Raw genomic sequence first — 14,064 nt, 5'->3', positions numbered from 1 at the left:
CACACATGGGAGTGGAAATCTGGAACTGGTCCCCCTTTAAAAGGCTGAGGAACCCAATTGGAGTTTTCTAAACTGAGTTTTAAGTTGGGGACTGGAGTGAAATACTGGCGGTGGAGCTGAGGGACAGGCCAGCCCTGGTCTAATGGTTGAACAGAGTCCATGGGCTCCCGTCCCACCATTGCAGCTTAGCTTCTGTTTTGTATTAAATATATACAGTTTGAGCTCCCAGTTTAGCAGCTCTGCTTTGCCAAACAAATGCCCTCTACGCTAGGAATTGGAAGGCATCAGTGCCACTTGAGAACCATGTGCCAAAAATTGGGTTTGACTGCTTTATAATGGCCAAGTTGCCCAAGATGAAAAAGACAATAAAACCTGGCCCATGTACTTTAACCAGAGAAAAAATAGCTGTAAGAGATTTGAGAAAGAAATGAGAGCAGATTGGAAACCTTTCACCCTAAGTGTAAGTCTGATGCGATAGTTACTGTAAGTTTGGAGCTTGCAATAGGTAGGAAGCAGGAATGAGTGACCTGTTTTAATGAACAGACAGTGTGATAACACTAGTACAAGCTTCCAGTCACTTCAGGTTGTCCATCACAATCCAGAATAGGTGGTTTATCCCTTTTTTTGATGTGACCAGTTCTCAAGAATAAAATAGTACTCAGAACATTTAAGTATTTGAATAAATATAATAGTACATAGGGGTTCAGGTGACTAGTCACAACAGTGAAATCAGAGTAATTTATAATCCAATCAGACAACTGGCCATTTCCATCTGTCATCAAGATTAGTCCTGGGGGTACCCAGAAGTGTGCAACTGAACTTGGAGTGGTTTATTTCTGAGGTTATCCCTATTGTAAGGTGAGTGATTTCTGCAACTGAGAGTGGTCAGCGGTTCATTGCTGTTTGTTTTGTTTCAATTGCTGGGCACGATGCTGTTTAACTTGGAAAGCTCCAAGGCATTGAGTAGCTTCAATAGGATGACTGGCCTGAAGCCGGCCTCCTCAGTACACCCCGGGTTTGCTACAACATCTGGGGTACCAGTGAGGGAAATGGTGTAGAGCACAGTAAGAAGGCTAATGGCTCTTGTTGTGGAGTGGGGGTGCAGAGAGGTGGTCAGATTGTCAGACGGTGAACTACAATTGACAAGATTGGTCCCTGACTCATTCAAATTGTGACACATCGAGATGGAAGAATGAGCATATGAAAAGATACAGACTGACAGGCGTGGAGAAGAAGACACGGTTGGGAAGGACGGGATTTGGAGAGTTATAGGTGTACACAGGGTCACCACAGCTCCATGAGCCTGACAAGATAGCTGGATAACTCCAGGACATTGGAGAGATAAAAAGAAGACCAGTGTTGTGATGAGTCAATAGCTCATTCGCTCCAGAATGCAACCAGAAGGTCTCCAATGTCCAAATGTACCCAGTGTCACCAGGGTAGAACTGATTGAATATCACCGAAGACAAACACAGCACTCGGTCACCAGCATCAACACTGCTGACAATGCAGCTAGAGTGCCAGAGTGGAACAATGATCCTTTTACAGGGAGACCTTAAAGCACTAAATCTGCTCAATCCAGCAGTGTATAGATTGGGTTGTGGAGCACAGCTCTTAGGGAAATGGAGATAGAATAATTACTGGGGATGTTTAAAGGGAGTGACATGCTGAAGAGATCCTGGTACTGATCCTCTGCACTTTATTCTTTCATCACAACTAATGTCCTCGAAAACCATCTTCACCCACACTCCAACCCCTCTCCATATCCCCGTAGCACAAAACCAATTCTTCTTCATCTCCTACTGTCACCCTCACCTCCTCAAAACCATCATCCTTGCCTCCACAAACTTCTGTTGCAATTTTCAAACTCCAGCAATCCAAGTTTGGCTTTGCCTCATTTCTTGGGGCTGTGTCTTTTCTGTCTCTGTCCGTCTGTCCCCGTGCTCTCCTGCAATGTAGGTCACAGCTCTCAGGTATCATGCTATTCCCCGGAGGCAGTAGTAAAGAGCTATTTAACACAGGCCATAATGTGTGGAAAGTCTGTTTCAAACAGAGCGCTTCTATTTGACAGATTGGCACTGCGATCATATCTCATCAGCTCTGTCCTCTGACTGTCTGGCACTGAAAAAATTAACAAATCTCTAAAGATGAGTTGCTCTTAATTCCTTAACTCTGCTCAAAATAACACTCTGGGCAAGCTGAGCATGTTAAGTCTTGGCTCAGTGATGAATTGAAGGAGAGAGAGCTATCATTTCTTGCTATGCTGTCTCTTCCTCCTCCTCATGGCTCCATGTTGAAATGCAGGCACATTTTCTCCAACTCACACTTGTACTGAGTGTGACACTCCTCCCTCCTCCTGCTCTTCCATGTTATTTTTGAGAGTAAACTTTTTTTTTAACTGAAACCTACATGGCAAGAAGGAGAGCTGTTGGTCACTGTCTCCAAGTTGAAGTTAAGGGCACTTAACTGGTAGAAGCTCAGGTCTATAAAGAGGCAAGAGTTTGCTTGAGAATGCTGTTATTGATGGATTCAGTGCCAAGTCAAGGGATGAGAGCCATGGACATTGGGACCAACACTCAGTGTATTTATACTTCATTGGAACAGAAGTAAGAAACTGGAGCTTAATCAAAATTCTGTCCAGATCTGAATTCACACCAAGTCCTGTTCAACATCATCCCTCAGTTCTCTCACCTACATTTGCCCTGATCCGGCAATGCCTTCATTTTTCAAATTCTCAATCTTGTTTTCAAATTCCTCCATGACCCCTGCCCCACCTCATCTGTACAACCTCTGAGATGTCTACACTCCTCCAATTCCGATCTCTTGCACGTCCCCGATTTTTAGCATTTAGCCGTTCCTCTCCCAACTGCCCAGAACCTAAACCTCTCCGCCTCTCTATCTCTCCTCCTTCAAGATGCTGCTTAAAATCCAGCTCTTGGACCAAATTGTTTTGTTGCCTGACTTAATATCTCTTTTGTGGCTCTCTGCCAACATCTATCTATTAATGCACATGTGAACCACCCTGTGCCAGTTCACATAAATATAAATGCCAGTTGTAATGCCATCCAGAAAGATCAGTACCTAGGCTCCATTTGCTCACCTTTGCTTAAAGGTAAGCATTAGTCATTTTGGACTGTCTGAAATGTATGTAGGAGCAGTCTGGCTCATGTAAACCCTGTCAAGATGCCATGTCAAGAATCCAAGTGCAATTAGTTCACTGCAGCAGGTTCTATTGGAAGCCGAGCCAAATCTGTCTTCACTTCAGCAGGGCAAAATTTTGCATTTGTGTTTGACTCAGAATAGTGAGGGCAGCCTAGTTCCACTGGGGGTGGAATTAAAATAGAGAGAAGTGGGTAGAAGGCCAAGCTTTTTCTGCGTGAGAGTTCAGAAGGTTCAAGATGAATGCAAAGTAAACCACCAGCTGGGGGGCAGAAAGAAGACTCAGTGCCTTGGAGAAGTGGCTGGTTCCTTTAAATAACCTGTTCTTAATCAGCCTGTCCCTTCAGGCATGTCAGTGGTTCACTGAGTGAATGTAGCTTGCTTTCCAGATACAACTAGACAATTTCTGTCATATTACAGCCAGGAAAATTTAACTTGACTGTCTCAATCCAGGAGCACCATGTGATTCTGGACTGGGTTTATCACCAAATGATTTTGCACTGGAGTCTTTGTTTAATCAGTGTCAGTGTTAATCTGGAGTCCAGTGCTAGGCAGAAAGCAGGAACTTTGTATCTCTGAGAGGCCTTATTGAACTGACTGAATTAAATGAAATATGACCATGTGTGGCATATCACACATCTCGGAAAATCTCAGCAAATGTCGTTGAAGAGCCCCCAGTTCAAAGGCATGTCTTATTCAGAAGCTGTTAAGAAGCCATTCTTATGTTTTTATATTAACAGCGTGAGCTTGGCAAACGGAGTATTTTTTTTCCTCAAGTTTCCACTCAAACTCTTCTGCATGTCACCGAACACAGCATTTTATATGAACCAGTCTATTGGAGCAATACTTCAGGACATTTTTTTAAAAACGGGCATTCAGATATCCCTTGATATATTTCAGAGTGGTAACCAGTTTTGTTGATAAAGCTGAAAATGGGTTTATCACACCTAAGAAACATTCTTAAGCAGTGTAGAGTTCACTACTTGTGCTTAATTGCTTTAAAATAACTAAGAAAAACATTTCGTAGATGCATTCATGTTAATGAGCCAGTTTCTTTGTAAAATTTTTCACAAGATATTGAAAAGGTGCATATAAAATTGAGTGTCATTGTCAGAGCCCCTTTCAAGGCCTCCATATGGGAGAAATGAACAGATATTTGCCATGGTGATTGATCCAATTGAAGATGTGGTGAGTTTTGTGTGTGGGACCAGCACCTCATAAAGGGAGAGAGTGGTGTAGTGGTAATGTCACCAAGCTAGTAATTGAGGGGTTCTGGCTAATGCTCTGGGGACACAAGTTCAAATCCCACCATATCATCTGGTGAAATTTGAATTCAACGAATAAATGTGGGACATGAAGCTTGTCTTAGTGATGGTGACCCATGAAAGTATCACCCATTGTCACAAAGACCCATCTAGTTCACTAATGCCCTTTTGGGAAGGAAGTCCTTACTGGTCTGCCCTCCAGGTCTGTGGCAATGTGGTTGATTCTTAACTGCCCTCTGAAATGGCTGAGCAAGGGCAATTAGGGATGAGAAACAAATGCTTGCCTGTGACATCCCCACGTCCCCATGTAAGGATTAAAAGAAATTGGGTTTTTTTTGAGCTAATGCAAAAGATCGCAGAAACTGGATTTATGCTGGATGTAATTTGCTTCTGAAATTGTGGGAACTCCATGATAGCTGGGAATGCTGCACTCAACCGAGGGGGAACTTCAGACCCCTGTCATTTGAATGAAACACTTTAAGGGCATAAATTATTCCACTGCAGCATTTCAAAGAGGAATTGAGGAGATTTCCCCGCCGTTCTGGCCATCCCACACTCCACATCTCTGTAAACAGGCTCTCTTGTTTTAGTCCTCTTTGGAGCTGACAGCTGGATTCTTTCATTGCAGCAGTGACGACAAAAATACTTCATTTATTCAAGCTGATTCAAGAATTCCTGGACGGGCAGAAAATTGAATTCAACTTCCTGGACCCTAAACCCCATCCTCTCTGACACCCACTAGCTATGAGACAGAAATTGCACTAAACGCTCGGGTGGGACGTTAGACATTTTGAGATGATCCCTTAGATCATGGGATCTCTGCAATTTCACGTCTGGCTGTTGGAAAATCATTGCTGAACGCTCTCGTGTGTGTTTAGAAAGGTATAAACTGCATCTCGTACAGAGTTAGTGGGACAGTGTCGGCAATAGGAAGCACTGATCCCCACAGCGAGGGATCTGACTAACGCTGCACTTGGAATAATTGATGGCCCCGTCAGTCTGTTGCACTGCAGCAAAATTATTTAAAGGCAGACTTCCGCCATATAAATTTAAACAATGCAAATTCCGCACTGTCAATTGTAGGTGGCAATAGTCCTAGGAAGGCTTGCCTTGTCTTTTTTGATGATTAAAATTTCCGAGCCATTTACTGATTAGTTCCATGACTTTTACCTGCCCTTTTAAATTGTCAGCTGAGGCTCCGTCGGCAGCACCGTCGCCGCACAGCCAGCAGTGGGTTCAAGTCCCAGGAGGTATTGAACTGAAGCCCCCGGTGGATATTGAAGATGCCACTGCACCTAATTAGAAGGGCAGGGGAGCGCTCCCCGGTGCCCTGGCCAAATATTCTTCTAATATGTCTTTTTTTTAAAAAAAAAAGCCATTGCAGCATTGCAATTTTTGGGATCTTGCTGTGCGCAAATGGGCTGCCATGTTTCCTACATTAAAACAGTGGCTACGCGTCAATAGTACGCTTCTGGGAAGTCATGGAAGGTGCTATGTAAATGCAACTCTTTTTTTTATATTAAGTCCTGTCTGTAACCTTGATGAATTTATCCTGGGGGTGCGGGGGCGGTTTGAAACGTGGCCTTAAAGGGCTAGTCCAGTCAGGTGACCAACTCTTATGAAATAAAATAAAGGACACTTCAACTGTGAGCCTGGAGCAGCAGGTGGGGGTGGTGGGATGCTGGTGGCTATGAGAGCGGAATCAGGGGGTTCCTCACTGTGAGAGCAGGGTGGGAGTGGTAAGGAAACTTCAACGTGAAACTGAGTAGGGCTGGGCGGGGTGGCGCTAAAAGCAACCAAAATTTCCAACCCTATGTTTCTCTCCCTGCTGGCCCATTCACATAGACTTGCGGTCCCACTTGAATCACTCATCAAATTCACCCTGGAGATGCCCAGGGTCAGTCTGCCAGGGACTGTCTCAGAAATACAGGGCACAGGACAAGTAGTCAAAATTCGGGACAATCCCTTAACATTCAGGGCAGTCGGTCACCTGGAGTCCAGTTAGCAGGCGTGTGTCACAACTCTCTTCTCGGCTGCCTGTCCGCAATGTTGTGGTGGATTTGTGAGTCTTAGCCAATTTGGTTGAGAACAAGTAACTTTCGGCTTAGTGAAAGATAACTGATAAATGGAGTGAGCTTTGACCATGAAGTGAAAGATGGCTTCATCATTTTCTAATCCAGTTGGTTGTGTGCACCTGAGGAATGTGACAACAGCCACTGCAGTCCTGAAGAGAATGAGATATTTGCAATCCTTTTGAGGGGTACATTCCTTTTCTATACAAGGTTTTGTTTGTTTCTTGTTAAGGTTTGGCTCCAAATGTGTCTGTTGTCCATAGTTACCTTGGGACTGCCATTCTCCAAGTGTGACCCTCAACAGGGAGACTATTCGATTAGCTAAGTATCCTGGTCAAACTAAATCTGTCCTGACCTATGTGCACATCCTCATTCCTCCAGCAGGGGATCGTTGGAGGTTTTTGGGGAGGGCGAGGAGCGGGGATGGGGGTTGTTTTGCCAATTGAAACACATTGCTTCCACTCCCTCAACCTCCCACCCACTGCCTTGAGTCAGAAAGGCCCAGATGCTGGGATTTTCCTAATTTCATCAACTGAAACACATTGGGGAGACCCTTTGTAATGTTTCCAAGTAGCGGATTGTAGAATGCTTACTTGGCTAGTTTTAGTCAGACAAGATAAAGCCACTGTATTTTTCAAAGAATATTAATCCTCATTTAATCCAATGACATGATAATCTCTGTCGAAACAAGTTGCATCTGTGTAGCACCCTTTGAAGTGATAGAACATCCCAAGGTGGTTTGCTGGTGTTTGAAGTATACGAGATCCTGAACGGCCTTGATAAGGTTGAAGTCGAATGGATGTTTCCTCTTGTGAGTGAGTCCAGAACTAGGGGGCACTGTTTTAAAATTAGGGGTCACCCTTTTAGGACAGAGATAAGGAGAAATTTTTCCCTCAGAGGGTTGTGTGACTTTGGAACTCTCTGCCTCAGAAGATGGTGGAGGCGGGGTCCGTGAATATTTTTAAGGCAGATGTAGATAGATTCTTGTTAAGCAAGGGAATCAAAGGTTATCGGGGTTAGATGGGAATGTGGAAATTGAAACACCAGAAGATCAGCCATGATCTTATTGAATGGCGGAGCAGGCTCGAGGGGCCGAATGGTCTACTCCTGCTCCTATTTCTTATGCTCTTAAACGTAATCCAGATAAAAATTGACTACACTTGAAAGGAGACAACATCAGGACTTGGATCAAATGCTTGGTCAAAGAGGTCAGTTTTAAGCAATGCATGAGAGGTGATGAGATTCATGGTGAGCTCGGGTCCTAGATGGCTGAAGGCACAGGAGCCACTGGTGAGGCCAAGATGATCAAGGATATGAGATGCTAGTGCTGGAGGAACAGATTTCCTGGAAGGTTGTAGTGTTAGATGACAGTAAGGACAGAACAACACTGACCAAACAAATGCCTGTTGCAGGTGGAATGCTCCAAGGGAGTTTGTCCTTTGTGTCTCTTTCACAAAAGGAATGTTGAAATCCCCTGATTATCCAGTAAATGAAATTCATCCGTAACTCTCAAACTGTGGGCTTTTCCATAATGCTATCAGACATGATAAAACAAAGAGCTTTCATGTGTTGCGGTTGTACTTGGAGCATGATCAGTCTGCAGAAGGGAGACTGTCCAGTCCCACAAGTGACAGCTCATGTCCACCTACCAAACCCCATATCTACAACAGGCCGCCTCATTTCTAAAATTCTCCTCCTCCTTTTCAAATCCATCCATAGCCTCATCCCTTCCCATCTTGGTAACCTGCCCTCCCTATTTCTGTAATCTCTCCTAGTCCCACAACCTTCTGAGACAAACTGGGCGACCGCTTTGCAGAACACCTGCGGTCTGTCCGCAAGAAAGACCCAAACCTCCCTGTCGCTTGCCATTTTAACATTCCACCCTGCTCTCTTGCCCACATGTCTGTCCTTGGCTTGCTGCATTGTTCCAGTGAAGTCCAACGCAAACTGGAGGAACAGCACCTCATCTTCCGACTAGGCACTTTACAGCCTTCCGGGCTGAATATTGATTTCAACAACTTTAGATCTTAAACTCCCTCCCCCAATCCCCACCCTGTTTCTTCCCCCTCCCTTTTGTTTTTTGCAATAATTTATATAGATTTTTCTTTTCCCACCTATTTCTATTATTTTTAAATCTACAACTAATACCTTGTCAGTCTTTCCACCCCACCCCCACTAGAGCTGTACCTTGAGTGTCCTGCCATCCATTCTTAATTAGCACTTTTCTTAGATAATATCACCACCTTCAACACCTCTTTGATCCTTTTGTCTGTGACATCTTTTGATTATGTGCTCCTATCACTGCTTGCTTATCCCCACAACCACCCCACCCTCAACTTCTCTCCCCCCGCCCCCCCACCTTAAACCAGCTTATATTTCACCCCTCTCCTAACTATACTCAGTTCTGTTGAAGGGTCATGTGGACTCAAAACGTCGACTCTTTTCTTCTCCACCGATGCTGCCAGACCTGCTGAGTTTTTCCAGGTAATCCAGGTAAATTTGTTCTGAGACATCTGTGCTCCTTCAATTCTGGCCTCTCTCACATCCCCAATTTTAATTGCTTCACCATGAGAAACCATGCTTTCACCTGATGAAGGCCCTCCCCAAACCTCTCCACCTCTCTTCCTTGACAAGAAGAAACCTCGTTAATGTTAAATATGCAAATATATAGTCTACACCATCAATGATGTAAACTCACATGATAACAGAGCATGGAGAGAGTTCTATGTAGAGCCTTGTGCAGAGTCTACCTTGTAAATAGTTAGCATACTGTGCAATAAAAGATAGTTTGCCAGCAATATCACCTCCAGTCTTACATGTAAGTCGAGATCCATGACTACCATATACAAGGCCAAAACAACAATAACATACTCTGCCAACTGCTTACTTTTCTTGGGAAACACAGCACAATTTCTGCCATATAATTGTGCTGTCACATGAATAGAAGTGAGGGCAGTAGTGAGAGTGGATTAAAAGTGCATTTTCACCTGAAATTGCTGATTGGGAACCCGGCATGTTCAGGTGGATAACCCATTTAACATCGCCACAACTTCACTGTCATTAACTTCGATGGAGAATGAAATCGGACAGAGTATAAAACTAGCATTGTACACAGCTTCATTAGTTTGCCAGCAGGCAAGAAAGGTTAAAATTTCTCTCCAAATCTCTTTACCCCAGCTCCCCCCCCAGGTTCTGCATTTTGAGAGGCTGCCACCTCAGCAGTGTGTGTGTGTGTGTGTGTGTATGTGTGTGTGTGTATTGTTTCACTTGGTTTAGATTTCAGGTTCAAGTAACAGTTAAGGTTAGCAAAGAAATGAAAAATCTGCTATAAGCCATATGCTGCTGTGAGGTCTTCAAAATACTGACAGAGATATTTCTTCTGGCAAGGCTCCTAGCAATGGTTTCACACAGACAATGCTTCAAGGGCAGTCACAGTATCTGCAGTGCAGTGCTGACTGCAGTCACCTCTGTAAGGGCTCCGGGGAGTTTGGCAGGCTGAGGACAGCTTTGTGCTGAGCCTGTGGGAAGTGGAAACCCAAGAAGTCACTGACACTATCATTCAAGGGATACGCCTTCTAAAAGCCTCACTCCCCACATAGTAGATCATTCACACGCCGTGCAGGGAGGTGGCTAATGCATCTTTAATTTAATGTATAATTATGCAGAACACAACAATTGTACAGACATCCACATGATCTCACACAATGCCTCGAGCCTAAATACAAGTATTCTTGTGAGATTAGTAATCAAAAGATTTGGACCAGTAATCTGGATCAAATCCCATCACAGCAGTTTGTTATTTCAATTTATATGTTTTAATAAAGCTAGCCTCAGTAAAAGTGACCCTGAAACTGTCAGATTAGCGTCAAACCCAACTGGTTCACTGCTGTCTTTTTGGGAAGGAGACCTGTTGTCCTTATTTGGTCTGGGCCTACATGTCAGTCCAGTCCCACACCAACGTCTGGCTCTGGCATAGCCTGGTAGATCATTCAGTGAGAAAGCAGCTCATCACCACCTCCCCAGGGCAATTGGAAATGGACAGCAAATGCTGGCCTTGTCAACCATGCTCACGTCCTTGGAGTGAATGTTTTTTAAAGTCACAACCTGTAGTAAGGTTGCACCTGTCCATCGTGTACTAAACGTGGTTTGTGCACTGCCAAACCTGCCTGCACTAAACACCAGGCAAACTTCAAATGCACTTCATAGATGAAAAATGACCCAACCTGTTAATCACATGAAGCAGAAATGGAAGATGTTGGAAACACACAGTAACTGAAAGAGACATCAATTAATTTGAGCCAACAGATCTTTGGTTGAATCCGTACAAAACAACCATGTGTTGACAGGGTGGCACTGAGCTTTGTGCTTGAGATGGTACAGTGGCTTACTACAGAATGGCACCTTGGAAAGATCGCATTCCTGGCAGTGCCATTTAGGAGCTGGACAGGCCATTTGGCCCATCGAGCCTAACTTGCCATTTGTGACATCTTGCTGTCTTAATAATAGGAGTAGGCGAGATCGTGTCCCAGAGATGGAGTGAGTCACTGGAACATATCGTTGACTGGGATGGTGGGTGCTGTCTCATGGCCAACATGAGAGACCCAGACTGGTTACTGGCTAGAACAGCGATCATTCCAAATCAAAGACAGCAAGTTGATGCGCGCATGATAAATATGATCTTCTGCTCCGATTTCTATCAACTGAAGGGATCAGAGGGTCATTCTCCACATGATTATTTTCCCTTATTGATCCTGGGATTTTCACTCAGTTGCCTCTCTGAGAAGATTAAATATGCTGTGAGCAGAATGTGGCTGGGAAGGTGGATTTTTCATGGGATGTGGGTGTCGCTGGCTGGGCCCAGCATTTAGTGCCCATCCCTAATTGCCCCTTGAGAAGGTGGTGGTGAGCTGCCTTCTTGAACCGCTGCAGTCCATGTGGTGTAGGTACATCCACAGTGCTGTTAGGGAGGGAGTTCCAGGATTTTGACCCAGTGACTATGAAGGAACGGCGATATATTTGCAAGTCAGGATGGTGAGTGACTTGGGGGGGATCTTCCAGGAGGTGGTGTTCGATGTATCTTCTGCCCTTGTCCTTCAAGATGGTAGTGGTTGTGAGTTTGGAAGGTGCTGTCTAAGGAGCCTTGGTGAATTCCTGCAGCGCATCTTGTAGTTGGTACACACTGCTGCTACTGTGTGTTGGTGGTGGAGGGAGTGAATGTTTGTGGATGTGGTGCCAATCAAGCGGGCTGCTTTGTCCTGGATGGTGTCAAGCTTCTAGAGTGTTGTTGGAGCTGCATTCATCCAGGCAAGTGGGGAGTATTCCATCACACTCCTGACTTGTGCCTTGTAGATGGTGTACAGGCTTTGGGGAGTCAGGTGAGTTACTCATAGGGAATGTTTGGAATGAGAGTTACTGGACTGAATGAGGTCAGGTGACTGAGTTACACAACACAAAAAGCATCCCTCAAAGTGAATGCTGATTTGCTTCAGCCAGCCTGGTAGTGGGAAATAGGAATGTCACGCTATCATATGGCTGAGGGGAGAGCCAGGCGAGCTGGAGGTGCTCCTGTATGTTTAAGGTTGGATTATCTTATTGGGGTGGGTATTTGATTCTGCATCCAACCCATGTTGATGCTGAGGCCAGGGTTTTTTGACATGGCGGCAGCAGTAAAAAAAATGGAAACAAAACCTTCCCTGCAGATGTAAAACTGACCAACTACCAGGAATACTTGGTCATGTGCTGGTCTACAGGAGTCATCCTCCATTGACAAACCCTTCCATTCAGCACTGTGATACGTCCAAACACTTGAAACTGTGCAAGGCAGAGGTCACCGGGGTGATTGCTGGTACTGTGGGGCTGTTGGGAGGAAAGGGTGATTCAGCCTGCCTCTGAGGCTGAAGGTGGTCACTGAGGAGAGGGGAGGTCATCGTGGAACTTGAGTAGAGCAGACCAGCCGAATCCTGCATACTGTTTTTCAATTTGAAACGAGGACCAGAGCGGAACAGGTTACAAACACAAATTAGGAAAACATGATTTAGAACCTGTGTCAGAATGTTTGTCAGGGCCAGCAGTCAAGAGGTCAAAACTTTTGGAATTGTTGAAGAATCAGTGAGATATCAGTGGTGAATCAGTACCCAACCATAGTTAACACTAGAAAACTGAACAACACTGTGTGTTGTACCAACACCACATGGACTGCAGCAGTTCAAGAAGGCAGCTCACCACTACCTTCTCAAGGGCAACTAGGGATGGGCAATAAATGCTGACCTGGCCAGCGCCTCCCACACCCAATGAATAAATAAAACCAAAAAGGTTTCAATAGGAGATTGAATTACCAGATCCTGGTATCAATATTTGGTGTAGCTGAATAGTTTTTTAAAAATTTTATTTCCCAGCTTTGTGTTGCTTTCTGAAAAATTGCGGAAATTACGAGATGAATCTCTTTTTTTTCCCATGTGAAATTAGATTTGTTAGGGGGAAATTGATGGCTTCTGTGTTCCAACAGAGGGAGAGGGAAAGATTGGATTGATGCAGCACTTTGCTGCAAATCCTTCCTGTAAGACTCTAAGTGCTTTCTGTGTAGCTTTTGCTGAATAAAGAACAGTCAATCTTCTAATTGTCAAGGGCTCGGGAGAGCTGAGCTGCAGCTAGTCCCCACCCACTGTTTTTGCAGCAAACTGCAGGATCTCAGATCAATAAAACACAGGTTAACGCCCAATAGCCTTGCTGCCGTCCTGAGATGTGAAGCTCACTTTCTGAGATTTTAACAGACTCCAAGTCATTCATATCGCCTCCGATGCTCTTCCTCCCCAGCCCATTACCCGCTTCCCCCCACCCCCCACCGTCCCGATAACCCCCACCAGCCCAAAGTACTAACCTTGGGAGTGTGGATTGAGAAATGCACTGACAAAGCTCCTTATAATAAGTGAGTGGTGAGCAGTCGTCCAGCTTTGACATGGCCAGAAGAAGCTCATTCCTTGGATCTGGTCAACCTCTTTGACCTGATTCCACCCATCCCATCTGCCCAGTGTTGGTGACTTTAGATATGGGTGAAGGGGGGGAAAGCTTCCTCTTTTTTTCATCGAAGCATGTTTGCCTCACACTCAAACAGCAACAAACTGCCCCTGGCGATCAATTAATCTAAGTGGGATCAATATTTCTGGGATATGGAGCTAATGATTTTAAACCTGCTGTCGAGACTCGAAAAGTACCCAGCTGTGTTCACTACCTTCCCGGACGTTTATACAAGACCTGATCCTCTTGGACTGCTCCTGCTCCTCTTCCTTAACCTTTCTCTCTTCCTCGCTCGCTCACTCCCTCCTTTCTCTCTCCCAACATCACCACAACACCCCGCACCCCCACCCCCTTCCCCCACCCACCCACCCACCCCCGCCACCCTACCAATCCCAGTGTCTCTCTCCCTCTCCTTCAGAGCAAGAATCAGATGATACATAAATGGGGCAAGAGCATATACCAGAAACTATTGCAGGGTTTACTAAACTGAATAGCATCACAAGACCAGATCAGAGAGACCCAGCCTGGCCTGATCAAGCTCCCCGACAGTGAGG

This window comes from Cetorhinus maximus, chromosome 20 (assembly GCF_964194155.1).
Source record: "Cetorhinus maximus chromosome 20, sCetMax3.hap1.1, whole genome shotgun sequence".
NCBI lineage: Eukaryota > Metazoa > Chordata > Chondrichthyes > Lamniformes > Cetorhinidae > Cetorhinus > Cetorhinus maximus.
Note: the sequence above shows the minus strand (reverse complement) of the source record.